This window comes from Panthera tigris, chromosome E1 (genome assembly GCF_018350195.1).
Source record: "Panthera tigris isolate Pti1 chromosome E1, P.tigris_Pti1_mat1.1, whole genome shotgun sequence".
Classification (NCBI taxonomy): Eukaryota; Metazoa; Chordata; class Mammalia; order Carnivora; family Felidae; genus Panthera; species Panthera tigris.
In genome coordinates, this window is record NC_056673.1 from 7,754,319 (window position 1) to 7,773,618 (window position 19,300).

General features: G+C 49.6%; 1 long non-coding RNA gene across 1 annotated transcript in view; it reads right to left on the reverse strand.

Annotated features, from left to right (window-relative positions):
• LOC102965862 overlaps window positions 1–19,300 on the reverse strand; it is a 142,180-nt gene that overhangs the window by 68,226 nt on the left and 54,654 nt on the right. The window contains exon 5 of the long non-coding RNA XR_006211471.1: window positions 14,782–14,942. This is a non-coding gene — a long non-coding RNA (uncharacterized LOC102965862). The remainder of the gene's footprint in view (window positions 1–14,781; window positions 14,943–19,300) is intronic.

Here is a 19,300-nt window from a genome sequence, read left to right on the forward strand (position 1 = left end):
GTTTTTGTTACACACCGCCCAAAACTAATGACTTAAGGCAATGGCCATTCGTGGGGCACCTGGGTGGCTCAGTCCGTTAAGGGTCCGACTCATGCTTTTGGCTCAGGTCATGATCTTGCTGTCCGTGGGTTGGAGCCCCACATTGGGCTCTGCACTGACTGTGCAGAGCCTGCTGGGGATTTCTCTCTCTCTCCCGCTCTCTCTCTGCTCCTCCCTCACTCACGTGCATGTTCTCTGTCTCTCTCTCAAAATAAATAAGTAAACTTAAAAAGAAAAGACAACGGCCATTCATTTAGCTGGCGTTTCAGGAAGTCATCAAGTTGCATTGGGCTCAGCTAACCCGTCCTGTGCAGATCTCAGGGGGGGTCATTCCCGTGTCTGCCATCTGCCACCTATCAGCCAGGCAGAGCTACTTACAGGGTTTGGCTGGTTGAGATGACAACCGCTGGGTCTCTCATCATCTCACAGACAGACGTGGGCTTCTCGTGGCTTCCACGAGCCTCAGAAGGGCAAGCTCTAATGCACAACTGCTTGTCAAGCCTTCGCCTTCCTCACCATTGATGGCGTCCCTGTGGCCGAGGCAAGTCACATATCCAAATCAGATTCCAAGAGAGGAGAAAGAGTCTCCACTTCTTGGTGGAAGGATCTGTAGTGGTAGGCTGCAAGGGTATGAACACAGGGATGACACACACGTAGAATTTGTGACCGTGTCTCAGTCTTCCATAGAAGGTAAACTCCGATGGGATTCCGTGGATCCCAATTTGGAAACCCCTGGGCGAAGCCAACCTGATTTATCCATTCTCAGTCTGGACGGATGACTTCCAGCCAGCCTAACTAATACGAGGGGAGCCAGCTATGTCCAAATCTCCTATTTTCTGCAGGCTTCTGGGTGAATAGGTTAGCAAGAGTGACTCCATCACCCAGCTAAATAGACATTTATCTTGCCTCCCCAGCCTTAGCCATCTGCCCTAACACCGCTTCTTCCTTTAAAATGCAGCATTAGCAGATAGAGACCCCTGTGCCATCCACAGACCTTGGAAAGACAGGCTGGCTTTCAGCGTAGCATGCTCTGCTAATGGTGAGGCAGTTCAAAGCCAGATAATTTAAAGCTCTTAGTTAACTCAAAGAATTCATTTGTCTTTTGATCCACCTTCCGCTCTGACAAATGCTCCCTTCCCTATCATATTCAAACACACACCCCCTTCAGAAGCCGGTAAACTCATCCCCTGCCAAGGAATGGATTTTCCCCATATTGCGCTATCTGAGTGATAAAAGGGTTTAATGTCCCAAGTTCGTTTTTCAGTAGCCAACTCAGAGACACCCGACACAGCAAAGCGCCTAAGCTCTTTCTCCAGTTATTAAACTGTTATCCCTAATTCCTTTGGAGACTCAACCTAGCAGCAATGATTCTGAGGGCACTTCCTATTAAATCTGCATTGTGCACACAGAGATAAAGCAGGCCAGCTCGACCCTGTTTACAAGGATGACAGAGAGCTCCTGTTAGCTGCTGGTGCCGTCAGCACTTTTTCCTCTCAGAAAGGCTGTGCAGGATGGTCCCTCGCAGCTCCTGGCCCCGGCACGTCCACCAACTTTGCAGACTTCCCTAAAACGCTTTCAGGGTGGGAGCTCAGAGCAGCACCATGGGGCAGTCTTCTGGCAGGCACGACGGGAGCATGTCACAAGCTCAACCCACCTCAGAGGGATGGAAGGTTCCAGACGCATCTACATAAAGCCAGAAGTCAATCGGCAAGAGGGCGAACTTGTGTTGCACGATATAGGAAAGGGGTCTCCAAATTGTGCGCTCAGCTCCCGAGGCGCATATAAGGTGAAGCGTTGATGTATACAAACGATACGTTACAATTATTTATTTGTGTCTCAAAAAAAAAAAAAAAAAAAAAAGACGGGGTGCCTGGGTGGCTCGGTCGGTTAAGCATCTGACTCTTGAATTCTGTCCAGGCCATGATCTCACGGTTCATAAGTCAGAGCCCCGTGTTGGGCTCTGCACTGACAGTGCGGAGCCTGCTTGGGATTTTCTCTCTCCCCCCCACCCCCCCGTCTCTGTTCCTCCCCAACTTGTGCACTCGCTAATACATTTTTAAAAAGAAATTACATTTTTAAACTTTTCTCAAGCACCTGTATGCAGTCTCCATGTGAGCTGGCACATTGCCTCAGGGGATACACGGGTCCCCCACGGGAAGGGGTAGGAGACAGACCGAAGGAATGTCCTTCCTCACTGATATTCCATGCAGACTGTGACAGATCACAGCGTATGTGAGACCAGTAAAATTAATTTGACTACATGATTGATTTCACCCGAACCAATTCTTGCAACATGGACCAGAGGCTTAAACGATATTCTTGCAAAGATACTAGAATTCACGGTACAATGATAACATAGCCTCACAGCAATAATGCCTCACAGACATGCAGTCCGTTCTCCCTGTGCTATTTGATCTCTCTGTCAGCCGCACTATGAGGGAAAAAAAAAAAAAAAAAAGAATGGGGCTAATTAGATCTGACAAAAGTTTGAAATATGAATGCCCATCCACTATTGTCAATGACAAACCTCATCTAAAGTGCCTTGAAGTATGAGCTAATGATGTTTGGAACCCTTCAGGGTTAGAAAGACATTTTATTGCTTATATCTTATTTATCCCAACCTTTTGTAATTTCTACTGTGTGCGTGGCTTTCAACATAAATGAAGATGCATATATTGGAGATGCACGGTAAGAATTTTTTTTAAGTTTATTTATTTATTTTGAGAGAGAGAGAGAGAGAGAGAGAGAGAGACAGAGGTGAGCAGGGGGAGGGGCGGAGAGAGAGAGAATCCCAAGCAGGCTCCACGCTGTCAGTGCGGAGCCCGACGCGGGACTCAAACCCACAAACTGTGAGATCACGACCTGAGCCGAAATCAAGAGTCGGACGCTTAATCGACCGAGCCACCCAAGTTACAAGCTTGGAAGTTGCTAGGAGAACAGATCTTAAACGATCTCATCACAGCAAAAAATCTGTTCACTACGTATCATGGGGGGTGTTCACGTGGGGGTTAACCTAGGGGATGTGATCAACTCACAGTATATACAAATACCGAATCATCATGTGATAGACCTGAAACAAACATGATGCTATAGGCCGATTACGCCTCAGTAAAAAAATAAAAGCAGCAGCAATTATACCACCTTGGATACTTTTCTAACATTTAAACCTCATAATTATAAAAAAAAAAGTGACAATAAGTTGGAAAGTCTGGTTTAAGAAGAAGGTAAAGAGGACGGGCAGTATTCGTGTAGTCCAGAGGAAGTCGCCTATAGATTCATAGATTTTTAAAACTCCCAACTTTGTATATTTCCCACTCACCATGGAGCCTCCAACTAAGAAAACAGAATTAAATTAGGTCATTGGAGCTATTTTACTTGCTAACTATTGTAGGTGTTTGCTTACAATGAGTCCTGTCCTCCTCCCAAGTCCCCTAAAGACCACGGGAGACTTTTCAAGTATAAGGGAAGAGGGCATAGTCTCCTGATGGCGATGATAACATGACCTTCACCACAGCCAATAGTCACAGTGATTCCTGAGTAGGGGTCCTCTTCAAAGAGCTTGATGTATATGACCTCACTCCTCACAATAACCCTTTGAGACCCGGTGGACAGACGCTAAGGGTGGCCTCATGATCCCCGACTCCTGGTGTTCATACCTTTGTGTGATCCCCGCCCCCACCTTTGAGCGGCAGCCAGGACCTGTGACTTACTCCTGATCAACGGAACACAGCAAAGGCGACGTGATCACGCGACACAGTAGTGCCCGACTTGCCAGTGCTTCTCTCTCCCTGGCTGGTTTTGAGAAAGCAAGAAGCCACACTGGGGCCCCCGTGACAAGGAACCAAGAGTGGCCTCTGGTCAATAACCGACAAGCACATGAAGCCGTCGGTCCCACAGTCACAGGGAAATACATTTTGCAGGCACCTGCATCGAGCTGGAAGTGGATCCTTCCCCAGTCGAGTGTCAGATGAGATCTCAACCCCAGCGGACGCTTGGCCTTCAGTCTCGTAGAGGACGCAGCTGAGCGGTGCCCAGATCCTGAGCCACGGAAGCCGCGAGAGAATAAATATGTGTTGTTTTAAGCCATGATGTGTAGAGCAGTACTGTTACTCAGCAAAAGATAACCACCAGAGGTATGTGTACCCGTCTCCCTGTTTCACAGGTGGAAGATTAAATAAATCGCCCGAGTTCCACAGCTAGTAAGAGGTAGGGCTGAGGTGAACACCCAGGATGTCTGGTTCTGGAAGGCTGGCCTTAACCACTCTACTTACTGCCTCTGCTAATACTGTACTGACTAGTCCATCAGTCATCTCCTTAGGGTGCAGACCCCTCTCCTGAGGCTGCAGCCCCCTCCCTTGCAATTCCATTGCCAAGTCCGAGGCATGGAATTCGTGCTGCACAAAGGAAACAGCACGGACCAATGAGTCACGGACGTTCCTCCCATGGCTTCTGGGCAGGAGCAAAGCTTACTAGCAGGCCAAAGGCTCCAGCTGTCTGGGGCTCTGAATGAGCTCTGCCAGTAACTCAAGCTTCCCCGCACAGAAAGGAGGAAAATGAGTCTGTGGGTGTCACGGAAAGAATCTTGGCACGAAAGTCAGCGCACTTAGGCTCTGACCTCGGCTCTGCCAACCGGGAGGCCGTGGGAACCTGAGGTGGTCACTTAGCATCTCGGGGCCTCTGTCTTCTCATTCCAGGAGGAGGGGTTTTGATCGGATGATTCTCAACGGCTCCAAAAAATTCACCTAATTCTAGGGTACTGTCTTGCTAGGGTATTCTAGGGTACTGTCATTCTAGGGTACTGAATGCCTTCCCCTTCCCTCTGGTACTGAAAGGGCCCTCTTCGTTTTGGCCACCTAAGTTTTGAAAGCCAGGTGACACATTTCTAATGGAGAATAAGCAGGAGAAGAAAGAAAAAAGAAAGAAAGAAACAAAGGAACCCCCCCCCCCCACTGCCGGGGTCAGAGACACAAGGAAGGACGAAGTTCACAGCCAAAAAGGAAGAAATTCCCACCCAGAGCTGTTGGGAGCCCTGAGCCTCTAGCCTGGCCGTTTCTGCCCATCGCCTGTGCCCAGCCGCCAGGGCTCCTGTGTCCACACATTCCCTTGCAGATTGAGTCCCAGCCTGCCTATGACAGCCTCATTTTTCACCGACCGCATGCAGTGAATGCTGAACTGTAATCTCTTTTTGCATGCCTCGGTTCCAAATTCATAACTGGAGGAACGGACCCCGTTGTGTGTGAGCGACCGCTTGTTGGCCACCCCGCCGAGCCGAGCCAGGCGGCCCCGCAAGCCTGTGGCTTTCTCCCTGCGTCACACTTTGTCAAAAGGCATCACGAGCTTCACAAAGAAACGGCCCCTGGAAACTCCCCGTTTTCCAATCCTTTTACTATCTAATTGTTCCTCGTCTTCAAGGCTTGGCCATCCTCAGAATAGGCCAGGGTCCCCGCCTGGGCTGTCTCCACTTTAAATCAGAATGCGCTACAAAAGAGAGAGAGGCCCTTCCCACAGCCCTGGGCTGGGCAGTGTTTGCCCTCATTGTCCCAGGTTCTACTTTCTATGCCCCGGGCTGCCTCCAACAGGCCGTCCTACCCTTCCTCCAAGGGGCCAGTCCCTTCCAGCGCTAGGAAAACGTGATCCCATGAGGTAGATGGGCCCTTCGAGAACTCTCTGCTGGCTTCCCATTGCACTTAGGATGACGCCCGCCTCCTTGCCACGAACCTGGGGCCCTGCCTGCCTCCCCCATGTCACCCCCAGCGGACCTCCAGCCTGGGCGCACACCATTTCTCTTTGTGCGAATGTTCTTTGCCCAGATCCTTCCACGGCTGCTTCCTGCTTGACATTAGCCGAGGGAATGGAGGGCGGCAATGTCACCCCGATGCTGTCATGGTCAGTGTTGGGTGTGCACGTGGCTGGATTCTCGACACAGCATCTGTGGCCCCACCTGAGGCTTCTGACTGCTGGAGCCCACTCTGCCCAGAGGCAGGTATGACTGGCCCTGCCAGTGACTCGATGACCCGGGGAGCGGCCACTCATTCGTTCCCAGCACCTTTGACGCACAGCTGAGATAACTCTGAGGCACAGGTGTACATTGGGTCCCCAGGTGCCCGCACGGTCACTTGTCTGGCATGACACCCGTTACTGGTTCCCTACTCTGTCTCATTTCCCCCACTCCTCTGCTGGTCTTTTCTGGAATGACCTCTCCTGTAAACCACTTGCAGTCCCATCCTGGTCTCGGAGCCTGGTTAGGACATCCATCCAGGTGAAATGACATTCCCTAATCTGTCCCTATTACCTTTTTCTTTTTTAGAGTTTTTTTTTTTTAAGTTTATTTATTTTTGAGAGACAGACAGAGAATGAGCGGAGGAAGGGCAGAGAGAGAGAGAAAGAGAGAGAGAGAGAGAGAGAGAGAGAGAGAGAGAGAGAGAGAGAGAGACAGAGGATCTGAAGCAGGCTCTGTGCTGACAGCAGAAAGCCTGATGTGGGGCTTGAACTCACGAACCGTGAGGTAACGATCTGACCTAAAGTCAGATGTTTAACCGACAGAGCCACCCGGGCGCCCCCACCCCCACCCCCCACTGCCATGACCCTTTTCTATTTTCTTTATGGCTCCTGATCTCTGATTTTTTTCTGTTTATCTAGCCACTCACTCTTTTTTGTTTTTAATGTGTATTTATTTATTTTGAGAGAGGAGAGCACAAGCAGGGGGAGGGGCAGAGAGAGAAGAGAGAGAGAATCCCAAGCAGGCTCCGCGCTGTCAGTGCAGAGCCGACGTGGGGCTCAATCCCACGAACTGAGTCGACATCAGGAGTCAGATGCTTAACTGACCGAGCGACCCAGGCGCCCCTCATTTACTCTTTTTTTATTGAGTCTCTTCGCTACAGAGAGAAAGTAAGCTCCACGAGAGGAGAGGGATTCTTTGTTTGTCCCGGCGTCTGACCGACGCCTGACCCAAAGTAGGTGCTCAATAAATATTTGCTGAGAGACGAGTGAGCTCACAGATGATTCTGAACTGCTTCTTCGTCTGTTCATGGGATTTCCCACTGAAGGCTAGGGTATCCTACGAAGCCGCCCCACATTTCTGACACCCCCACTAAAAACAAAACAAAAAAAATAACGTCAAGCCCATGGAGAGGGGGAAATAAGGAAAGTTCTTTCCCAAGCTTCAGAGGTCACTGTCCTATCACTGAGGCACCCAGAGTTCACCATCTCTTCTGGTCACCCAGTCCTGCAGGTTAAGACCCGACCAGAAAGGACAGTTGGATGGTGTGATAAAAATGGACTCGGTCTTTATGCTCTTGGGACGATATAACTGTCGGAATGCTAGACTCCTGCCTTGAACTGAGGTGGTTTATTCCTGCCATGTGAAAAGCGCATTTTGTCCCAGGTGGCCATCCCTTGTCCTGCGGGAGGTTCTCTGCGGTTAACTGGGTCTTGGATCTCATTCCACTGAGGAGTGTGCTTGCTTGTCAGGTGGCTGTGCCATCGGGGCTTCCAAGGGACCCTCTCTGTTCTGAATGCTGGCATCGCACGGCGTGTGGCCTTGTGTGCGTCCATCCCCCATGGAGGTGGAGTGTGTCTCAGGGTCGTGTGTTGCTCGTGTCCATTTCTTACCCTTATCCCTTATGCCTGGTGCGTCCGTCTGACTTCCCCAGATCCAGGGCGCCAAAGACCATCTCTGCTTGTTCACCACTGGGCTTCCCGTGTTTACTATAATTACTATCCACTGTGGACTCTTAGTAAATACACACTGGGTGAATGAATGAATCAACAAATGAATGCATTGGAGTTTTTCCAGAGGAAGGACCACTAAAACCCATTGAAAGAGTCTCTAAAGCTCATTGACATGGAGTAGAATCTTCAGGAGCCCTGGATGAAGAAGGAGGCAGTGACAATGAATGGCCCACTAAGAAAATATCGTGGGGTCAAAGGACAGCCGGTGAAGGGTTTTAAAGGAAAATTTGGGGTTGCCCATGTGTGATTCTGCACAGGCACCCGTGGCTTAGCTATAAACAGATGGGCTAATTTCCAGAAAATTCCACCACTAATAGGCTGTCGCCAGAGCCGGGTGCTAAAACTCTTTTCTGATCATGAGGGGCATGCCCAGGATCCTCTCTTAAAATACCCAGTGACTAAGGAGACGGGGGCAACACAAACTGCCCAAAGAGTTGAACAAGATGATGTATGAGGAGGCGTTCTACAAAGCGTAAATCTCTTTACCCACAGTGTGTTTTTATGATGATGATAAATATCACCGCTAAGTGTATTTGGTGGATAATTAGTCCCAGACGGTGCCCCATTGGAAAAAAAAAAAAATATGTGTGGTCAGAAAGACAGAATGAAATCCACTCAAAATGTAAGTCAGATCATGCTACGACCCTTCTCAAAAGCCTCCGGAGACTTCTGTCGCGCTCAGAGGCAAACTCAAACTCCTTGCCACGGCCCCCAAATCAGACATGGGATGTCTTCCATGGGGACCTCGATCAGGTCAGTCCTACAGTTGCTTTCCTGTTATTACGTCCTTCGTGTAAAATTCTAAAATCCACATGGAAAGATGCTTAACATCACGAATCACTGAAGAAAAGCAAATCAAAGCGACAAGGAGATAGCACCTCACACCCATTGAGATGGCTCTTATTAACATAAACGGAAAATAACACATGTCGGCGATGACCCGGAGAGATTGGGACCCTCGCGCACCGTCGACAGGAAGGTAAGACGGTCCCGCTGCTACGGAAAATAGTATGGTGGTTCCTCAAAGGTGAAAAATAGAACTTCTGTATGATTTGGCAATCCCACTTCTGGGTAGACATATACCCAAAAGAATTTAAAACCGGGGAGTCAAACAGGTACCTGCACTCTGTGTTCACTACAGCATTATTCGCAGCGGACAAGATGTGGAAATGACCTGAGTGTCTGCCAACAAATGAATGGAAAAAGGCAACGCGGTATAGACATATGATGGAATGGCGGCCAGCCTCAGACAGGTGGACAGTTCTGATGCACGCTACAATCTGGATGAATCCTGGGGACACCGTGCTGAGTGAAATCAGTCGGTCACGACGTCACTTCTGCGACGTGACCAAATTAGTCAGATCCATAGAGACAGAAAGTAGAAGGCTGGGCACCAGGGCCTTGGGGAGAGGGGGTGGGGAGTCAGCGTTTAAAAGAGACAGAGCTTTGGTTTGGAAAATGAAAGGAAGTTCTAGAGATGGACGGTGCTGACTGCTGCACGATCATGTGAAGGTACTTAATGCTACAGAACTGTACTCTTCTGTTTTCTTTAAGTTTATCTATTTTTGAGGGGGAGGGGAGGGGCAGAGAGACAGAGCCAGAGAAAGAATCCCAAGCAGGCTCCACACTCAGCGCAGAGCCCGACGAGGGGTTCCATCCCAGAATCCGTGAGATCATGACCTCAGCCGAACTCAGAAGTTGGACACTCAACCGACTGCGTCACGCAGGCACCTTCCAGAACTGTACTCTTGAAAAGGGTTAAAATGGGAGCGCCTGGGTGGCTGGGTCAGTTGAGCATCTGACTCTTGATTTGGGATCAGGTCACGATCTCACAGGTCATGGGATGGAGCCCGTGTCGGGCTCTGCACTGAACGTGGAGCCTGCTTGGGATTCCCTCTCTCCCACCCTCTCTGCCCCTCCCCCCACTTGCATTCTCTCGAAAATAAATATTTAAAAAAAGGGTCAAAATGGGAAATTTTACATTATGTATATTTTATTTTATTTTTTTATTAAAAATTTTTTTTAACGTTTATTTATTTTTGAGACAGAGAGAGACAGAGCATGAACGGGGGAGGGGCAGAGAGAGAGGGAGACAGAATCGGAAGCAGGCTCCAGGCTCTGAGCCGTCAGCCCAGAGCCCGACGCGGGGCTCGAACTCACGGACCGCGAGATGGTGACCTGAGTTGAAGTCGGACGCTTAACCGACTGAGCCACCCAGGCGCCCCTACATTATGTGTATTTTAACACAATTTACAGAAAAGAAAGAACAAGAAAACCCACGTGGGTTTCCCCTCACTTCCCTCAGCCTCTGAACATCAAACATCATCCGTCCAAAATGGCGCACCTGACCACACCGCTTACAGAGCACCTCCAATCACCCCCCACCCTGCTACCTTGCTCTCTTTCTCCTCCTAGGCCCCATCCGTGCCTGACCCATTATTACTCAGATCAGTATTGGATTCTGTCTGCCATGCAAGTGCCACAGGGCAAGGCCTATGTTTGGTTCACTGCCATTTCCCCAACAGCTGGAGAGCAACGGACACCTGTAAATATCTATAAAAGAGAGGCATGAGATGCCTCTTTCTAGATGAGGACACTGGAAAAGTGAAGTAACATACATGGGCACACATGAAATAAACGCAAAAACCAGGCCTGGGCCCCAGCCCCAAGCCTGCACCTTCTTCCAACCATACTGTGTTCTTGTTGATGGTGACATTCATTCCAGTGTCCCACCTTTTCTCCCTTGAGTGAAATCTCCCCCCAGTTCAAAATCAAGTTGCCTGGCAGCCAAAAATACATGGGTACATTCATCCACTCAATGTGTACGTGTCAGGCACTGTGCTAGGCGTCAGGATACGGCTGAAGAGAGGAGAACACAGTTCAGGAAGGTCAGAGCCGCACAGGCCAGGCCCATGGTGGTGAGAACTCCCCTTGCCTTGGGGACACACACCCCGGAGTTCGAGAAATCCTCAGCCAGGTGACAGGGGAAACCGACGCAAGAAGAAGGAAAGGGGGACAGCATGTAATTTGTTATGAATGAAGCTTAAGGAGCAACAGGGAAGCCAAGAAATGAGGGTGACAGTATTTTGATGGATTATTGTCTGAGCAGCTAACTCTCCTTCCCTTTGCTTTCGCTTCTAGTCCCTCCCTCTTCCCTGGAGGCGATTTGCCATAGCTTGGATTCGCAGATCAGATGGACGTGAGTTCCATTCGTGGCTCTGGGACTCAGTTTCCACCTCTATGCAATGGGAATATTGTAATACCGCCCTCACAGGATTATGAGAATTAACAGGAAAAACACGGGGAAAGGTCACTACCCAGTACTTGGTACACAGTAAGCACTTAATACATGCTGGCTTTGTTCTTATCTTGCACTGAATGCTGCACATATCTTTGTAACACATTCCTTAGCCCTTCAGACTATTTAGGGGGTGATTTTTTTAATAGAAAAAAAATCTGAAGGAGTTTGTAGAACATTACCTGAAAGTCGACAACAGGTATACAGAATTGAAGGAATCTTCTAGAAACAACTGATTTGTTCAATCTGGCGGAATTTAAAGGTCTTGGGAGGAAACCACTGGGGTGTGGTCAGCATGACTGACTTCCCAAGTCTGTGCCCAGTAACCTTATGACAGCGGCTTGAAATTGGCCACGAGCAGAGAATCAACACCATAATAATCAGCAAATACCACAACTCTGGGCTTTTTTTTTTTTTTTTAACTTTTTCTCGAAAACTGGCTTATCAGTACCTCGCTGGAACTGTAGCACAGGCTTTTCCAAAGTTTTGGAGGTCAGGTTTTTCCAAAATGGTTGACCAGGCTCAACCTGGCGGTCCGACCCCATGTGGATGCGACCTGTGTTTACACTGAGGATATTACAACCCAAGACGTATGTGCCAAACGTGTCTCAGGAGACAGACCAACATCCCTCGGGGCCGCTAAGGGAGGAAGCGATGGGTACACCTACCTCCGTCTTGGGTGGGCACAGAGAAGGCTTCTCAGAAGCAGCGGTATCTACATTAAGTCCTAAAGGACAAGAGGTTAGGACATCCCAGGAGCAGGGAGAATGGCCCAAGTACGTGTTGTGAAAAAGGGGAGAGGCGAGTGGAACCGAGCGTGCTTAGGCAAGCAAAAGTCATTTCGGCACAGAGTATGGGAGGGAAAGTGTGAGCAGGGCCAGACGGGCAGGACTGACTGTGCTGGGGTTTTCTCCTCCGCATCATCAGGAGCCGCTGGAGAGTTCGAACAGGGAGGGGGTATGACCAGAACTGCCTTTGAAAGCTCTCTGGCTGCAGTATAAGGTTCAGAAAATGTTGGTAGAGGAAGTGCCTGGGCAGCTCAGTCGGTTGAGTGCGCGACTCTTGATTTTGGCCCAGGTCGCGCGATCCCAGGGTCGTGGCATCGAGCCCCGCGTCGGGGTCCACGCTGACAGCGTTGAGCCTGTGTGAGAGTCTCTCTCTCCCCCTCTCTCTCCTTCTGCCCCTTCTCCTCCATTCTTTCTCTCTCTCAAAGATAAAAAGAAAATGTCAGGTGGAGGACTGGCCAAGAGAGGCCGTGGAGAACTGCGGGGAGGAAGCGAGGGGAGTGGTCCAGGTGAGGGAGGAGGAGGGCCTCCGGGCACAGGGTAAGGCAGTTCGGGAAGGAAGGAGGGACGCATCTGAGCGCATTTTTGGTGCGGACCCTCATGACCGCAGGTGTGGCTGAAGAATTTTCGGAGAAGGCAGAGAAGAAACGCAAGTAAGGACGGGAACAGGTGTGTGTGACAGCCATGCCCACGGCTGCCTCCTTCACGGCAGCGGAAGGTGGAAACGACCCAAGCATCCATCACCAGAAAAACGGAGACACACAATACTCTGTACGCACGCAATGGAATATCCCTCAGCTGTAAAAAGGAAGGAAATTCTGCCACAGGTGACAACACAGAGGAGCCCTGAGGACATTGCGCTGAGTGAAATAAGCCAGTCATAAAAGCACAAATGCTGTGTGATTCTATGGATGCGAGGCGTAGAGAGTAGGTAGATTAATAGAGCCAGAAAGCAGCAAGGAGGCTCCCAGGGGCTGGGGGGATGTGGAGTGTGGAGTTAGCATTTAAGGGAGACGGAGCTTCAGCCTGGGGTGATGAGAACATTCCTGGGGATGGATAGGAGCGATGGTCACCCCATGATGTGAATGTGCTTAACGTTGCCAAAGTGCACACATAAAACTGACGTTTTATGTTATGTATCTTTTAGCACAATTAAAAAAAAAAAAATCGAGGGGAGCCAAGGATCCAGCCCAGCCTTTGGGCTTGCGGGCTGTAGAAGAGAGCGGTGTTCCTGATGGGCCACAAGCCTCCTGACTACCCCTGCCCCGTCCGTTCAGACACCAGCCATAATGATTCTTTCCAGCAAACTGTCAGCTCGTCTGACGGAATGAACTCCACGGACAGATTGTTTGAGCAGCTGTCAGGACCCAGGGGGGTGGGGGGAGGGGGCAGGGCGCTAGCTGGGGAGGGCCATGAGGAAACTTTCAGAGGTCGTATCTTTCGGAGGTGTTGTATCTTGATAAGGGTCTGAGCCATATAATTATATTTTTACAGCTCACCAAACCTTACCCTAGATCTATCCCCTTCTCTGCACGTCAGTTTGACTTCTTGCTCTCGTTAAAGGTGGACGTGCAGGTTCAGAAATTAGAGATGGGAGGTACCGATGTCTGCAACTCACTTTGAAAGGAATTTCAAAATGAGATGAATCAACGCAAACGGAAGGATCTGGGAGGAGACAAAAAGGGCAAACCGTTGGCAACCGTGGGATCTAAGTGGTCGGTACCTGGGGCACCTACAATTCTTTCCATTTTTCTGTATGTTTAAAAACTCTCATGTAAAATGTTGAGAGGAACACAATTACAGTTTTTAAAAAATGTGGTGGTTTTTTTTTTTTAATCAGTCGATTCTTATAGCACATTGCACAACCAGACAGGTTGTTAGAACTCTATGGCCATTGAGTAGCACCTAGAATAGTGGATTTTTTTTTCCATTTTATTTGAGAGAGAGAGAGAGAGAGAGAGAGAGAGCATGAGCAGGGGAGAAGGGCAAAAAGAGAGAGAGAGAGACTCTTAAGCAGTCTCCAGCCTTAGCACGGAGCCCCACATGGGGCTTGATCCCATGACCCTGAGATCATGAGCTGAGCTGAAATCAAGAGTTGGGTGTTCAACCGACTGAGCCATCCAGGTGCCCCTAGAATAGTGGTTCTTAAGCGGTGTTCCCTAGAAGTATTTCAGGGACTGCCTCTCCTTCAGGAAAAATAGCCCTTCTTCACTATGTTTTATATGTTGTGGATTCTGTGTAAGATTTTTGTCTTTTTTAAAGTTTTCATTATTTATTTATTTACTTATTTATTTAGTGTATGTATTTTGAGACAGAGAGAGAGAGAGAGTGTGTGTGTGTGAGCAGGGAAGGGGCAGAGAGGGAGAGAGAGAAAATCCCAAGCAGGCTCTGCACTGTCAGCACAGAGCCCAACGTGGGGCTCGATCCCGTGAGCGGTGAGATCACGATCTGAGCCGAAACCAAGAGTTAGACGCTTAACTGACTGGGCCACCCAGGCGCCCCCATTTTCACTACTTAAAAATGTCAACGCATCTCAATACTAACTCATCCGCGTTTGGGACTGGCCAGCCTTTGCTGTGCAAGCCTGTTCCTTACATTGCTGTACTTGGGCATCCTTGGTCTTCAGGCACTAACCGGCCAGCAACACCCCACCCTATCATCGTAACAACGCTAAACGCCCCTGGTACATTTCCCTCTTGGCCCTCGTGCCACTGACTCACCCCTATCTCTTTGGAGTTAGTGCCAAATCTAAGAAACCAAGGTCCACGGGTCTGCCCTCAAGTGGAGAACATTTTCCCACCATTGCACCTTGCCTGCGACGCTCCTTGAGTGTTAACCGTGTTACTTGGAACACTGAGACGCTGGTTTCTACCTTCCACGTACTCTCCTTGAAAACAAACGTTCACCCTCCCTCTTTGCAGACCTGACCTGGTGCTCTCTCCTTGCAAACGGATGGCTCCAGATGCTTCCCGGATACTCTCGCATCTTGACTTCAGAAAGAGAATGGCCGCCATGACGTTTGTACATCTGGTCTACACGGCAATCCTGCTTAGCGTTATGAACGATTAAGTTGGCTTTCAGGCAGGCATCTAAAAGCAAAAAATGAAGAAAGACCACAGTGTTTAAAATGCAGGATGAAACGCAAGCAGCGTGCCAAATGTTAAGGAACCCCATCGGCTTACTGGGGCGGTGGCCTCGGAAAAGGGCGTCGGTCAGGGGGTGGCTCCATGTACCCCCGACGAACTCCTTCCACATTGTTTTCTTACACGAGTGTGCAAACGGAAAAGGAACGGAAAGCAAGCTGGGACAGATGTCTAATATCATTAAAGCTGGCTTCCAAAAGAATCCAGATCTCAGTTTGGTATATTAATGCTCTATTTATCTTTAAGCACAGATGGATATTTTTATTAGTATTACTTTGTTTATCTGGTTTCAAGAAAGGTTAGTCCAGGGGGCAGATGCCTCTATTATGAGCGCACATTCCTGCCGAGGGAGTCAGAAGACAAGAGGAGGCTTTTCGGCAGAACTTTAATTAGAAAAGCCCAAGTTATAAATGTTGGCAGCTCTCGCCTGGTCTAACGAGTCCAGTTGCAACAACAAACAGAAAGAAAAATAGAACATTGGCAAGACCCTGATTTCCCACCTCTCCTGCCCACCAGCTGAAGAGAGGTACGACCCAATGCCATTTCGTCCCCAAGTGTGAAACAGACCGTGAAAGGATCCAAATTCTCAGAAAACGGATGTTTTCGTAAGCAGCCGGTTATCGCTGGAGATAATCAACAGCAACAGGTCTGTTATGAACACATGGACCTTCCAGAAGCTTCGGGCTGAGGCAATTTCTATTATGGATTTCATGGCTTTTATTGGACTGCCTGTGTTCCTGGGCAGGGTGGGGGGAAAGGAGGGAATGCCCAGTGTCTCAGCACAATTATTACCTCTAGTTTGTTTTCCGTTGGAGTCGATTTCTTATTAGACTCTCCTTTTAGGGGATTTAAAATGGGATTATGGATCCATATGCCCAGGAAATTTCTTACCCGATTGGATTAGGAGAGTTCATTCGCCTGATGGTTCTCCCAAGAACCGTTACAACGGGCTTTGTTTTGTCACCAAGCTTAAATCTTTACTACTCATCTTTTTTATTCCAGTCCTTTTTCTGCCACCCCTCTCTATACAGCTGCTTGTGCAGGCATGCAAAGGCAAAAAAAAAAGCAAAGGTTTTAAAGCCAAAAGTCCGGGTGTAAGAGACAGGTCTGCCTTATAGCAATTGAGCATGAACATACCACTGACTGCTCTCCGGCACAATTTTCCTGCCTCCAAATTGGGAATCATCGTCTCCCACCCACCTTTTAAAGCTGCTTTGGAGATACGATTCCATCACAATCCTGCGCCAGCCCCCCCACCCCAAAAAAAATCACTCTGCCTCTTGGATCTCATGCTGTTCTCTTTCCTTTATTTTTTAAAAAAAATTTTTAATGTTTATTTATTTTTGGGAGAGAGAGAGAGAGAGAGAGGAGAGGGCAGAGAGAGGGAGACACAGAATCCAATGCAGGCTCCAGGCTCCGAGCTGTCAGCACAGAGCCCGACGCGGGGCCCGAACCCATGAGCCACGATGAGATCATGACCTGAGCCGAGTCAGATGCTTTTAGACTGAGCCACCCAGGCGCCCTGCTGCTCTCCCTTTCCAACTGCTCGTGCTCGACTTTGCTTAGATTCCTCTCTTCCCCCACAGGCTGTGTCCAGCCCCTCTCCTTATTTTCATCTTGTCCGGCTCCCAATCTCCGTACCCACGTGTGCTGTTACTGCAGAGGCCCCCTCACGTATCTGCCCGCCTTGGTTTCTCCTGTTCACCTGACGCTCACTGATCCAGGTAGGTCTACCTGATCCAGAAAGACGCTCCTGTTCTCCATGGCCGTTCCATGGCTCTGTTTGAAACGTCATCTCTATTTGGCAGGTGTTGCTGCGTATACAGCAGGACGCAGACTCAGCCAGCTGGTCAAGGACCTCTGGTATCCAGTCTGACCACCTCCCCCGCCCCCCGCTCTCACCAGAACCTCCCCAAACTTCCCCTTCCTAGCCAATCTGAACCCTCGCCCTTCCCTGCGTATTGCTAGTAACATCCATCCACCTTTTGCTCGTTCCTGCAGCCCCTGGAGGAGCTTCGAGCTTCTTCCCGGAGCACCGTTTCTAGTCTCCTCCTGTACGCGCTCCCATCGCTCACGGCTGAGTTCGAGTCCAACCTCCTACTTCAACTCTGTGGACACAGCCCTCCTCTTTACCCCATTACCTGGTCTTCATCATCTGTACCTCTCTTGTTCCACTTACGGTCACCTCCCCTACCATCAGGTTGTTTGCTCCATGCCTGTTGGTATGACAACGTCCTTGAGGGCAAGTACTGGGTCTGACTGGCTTGTCAGGAAGCCCCACGGTGCCAAGCACAGAGCGGACTCTCTGTAAGGCCACCTTTGAGACAAGAGTGCCGTTTGGAGCCTGAGCTGGTGCTGTGACACCAGCATGTTTGGACACGTCTGGCCTTCCCAGGGCCAAGGTGCACAGACGCCAGAAGAGCCCTCTGGGAAATCGCCCATCCTGGGGGAGAAAAGGTGAGCAGAGAAGCTTGGCCCCCTCACAAAGCCTTAGTCATGGTGGCCGGGGCTTGGGTTTCAAGTGGGCCATAATGTCTGCCTTTTCAGCTTTGTCTCCTCGCCCAAGACCTGTTTACTGAAAAAAATAAAAAAATAAAAAAATCGAGAAGGCTTTTCTGGAAGGCACATAGAGCAATTTAAAGGTCTCTGTTGGGGCGCCTGGGTGGCTCAGTTGTCGGCTCAGGTCACGATCTCACAGTTCGTGGGTTTGAGCCCCAAGTCAGGCTCTGTGCTGACAGCTCGGAGCCTGGAGCCTGCTTTGGATTCTGCGTCTTCTTCTCTTCTGTCTCTGCCCCTTCCCTGCTCGCACCCTGTCTCTCTCTTTCTCTTTCAAAAATAAACATTAAAAAAATGTAAAAAAAAAATTTGTTTTTTTAAAGCCTCTGTTAAAACACTGGAAGTGGAGGAATTACTACCCTGACTCCACAGACGGAAAAATGCCTTTGGTACTGGAGGGCCCCCGAGGACACGGCGCCATTGCTTTGGGGCCTTAAAAACGCAGCTCGTCAGAACCGAACCCCAATGGGGCCAGCAGAAAAGACATCATCAGCATCATCGTGATCATGCAGATGATGCAAAGAACTAACCATCTACCTCCAAAGACCCCCGGAAGTACTCGGGGGAGGGCCAGGAATTGCAGAGGCGAAAGAGCCTGGCAAATCACAGGTACGGTTGAGAGCAAGAGAACAGTGCAGATCACATGTGGCCGGAATGAGCAGGTGACAGAGTTCAAGGTGATGTACACGAAAGAACCAAAGAACCGTTCGAAGCACATACGATGGGGATGTCAGGACGGACTGGGTCTGCAGGTTTCTCCTGGCTACATGAACACAGTCTCACAGTCTTGTCACTCTAGAATTAACCTGTCTCCTGACACCTCTTCTCCCCTCTTCCACTGGATTTTTTTTTCATCTTTCCCTCCCCTACGTGTTACATCTATTTGCATCATCCCTGTGAGGCTGCTATAAATGAATCCGTTGAGCCATGGGAACTCATGTGACCAGTCCCAAGAACCTTTTGTTTGTCATTGCAAACACCCGCTATCAGATATGAACAATGAAGGTGGGGGGTGGGGGGCGCGGGGGACCCATGATGTATGTGCCTGGCGTTTGGGAACCGGCTGAAAAGGTAGCGGGGAGAGGAAGGAGCCTGGAAAGATAGACTTTCCTGCATAACCGTTCCTCATTTCTCATGCCTGATGATTATTAATTACATTTGTGCATTGATACAATTTGCCGGTTTTCTGAGGAGGCGAATTGAGCTTAGTCATTTTGGCATTTTTAAATGTAAATGAAAAATCACCCGGTGCTCCGAGCCAGGAGCGAGAAAGATAAATAACACCAGGAAGCTGGTCGTTGCCCGTCTGTCATAAAATTTCATTAGTTTTGACAGCTTGTACAACATAAGCAATGAATGAAGGCTAACTACACTTCCTTGTCTGTCCGTTCCCAGAAGTCACCGGCGCTGCACAGACCAGAGGGGTACCACCTGCCAGGGGGACCCCGCGAGGAAGGACACAGGGGCTTCCGTGAGCCCCACGAGGGCCCCAGGACACCCTCCTTGGGTAGTAGGCTCCTAACCTCCCTGTCCACGTGGGATGACTCTCGCGTAGGACTCCTTCGTTAACAAATACTTCTCGATGCTTCCATGGGCCAGGCGCAGCTCTGAGTGCGTGCAGGTAAATGCATCCACGGTGAGAAGTGCCAGGGGGGAGGCACGTCAGGGAAAGCAGAGAGGAGGTCCCTGCCCTTGGCTGCCTGAGGGATGCCAGCAAGTTGTCTGACCACGGAAGCCATGTGGGCATT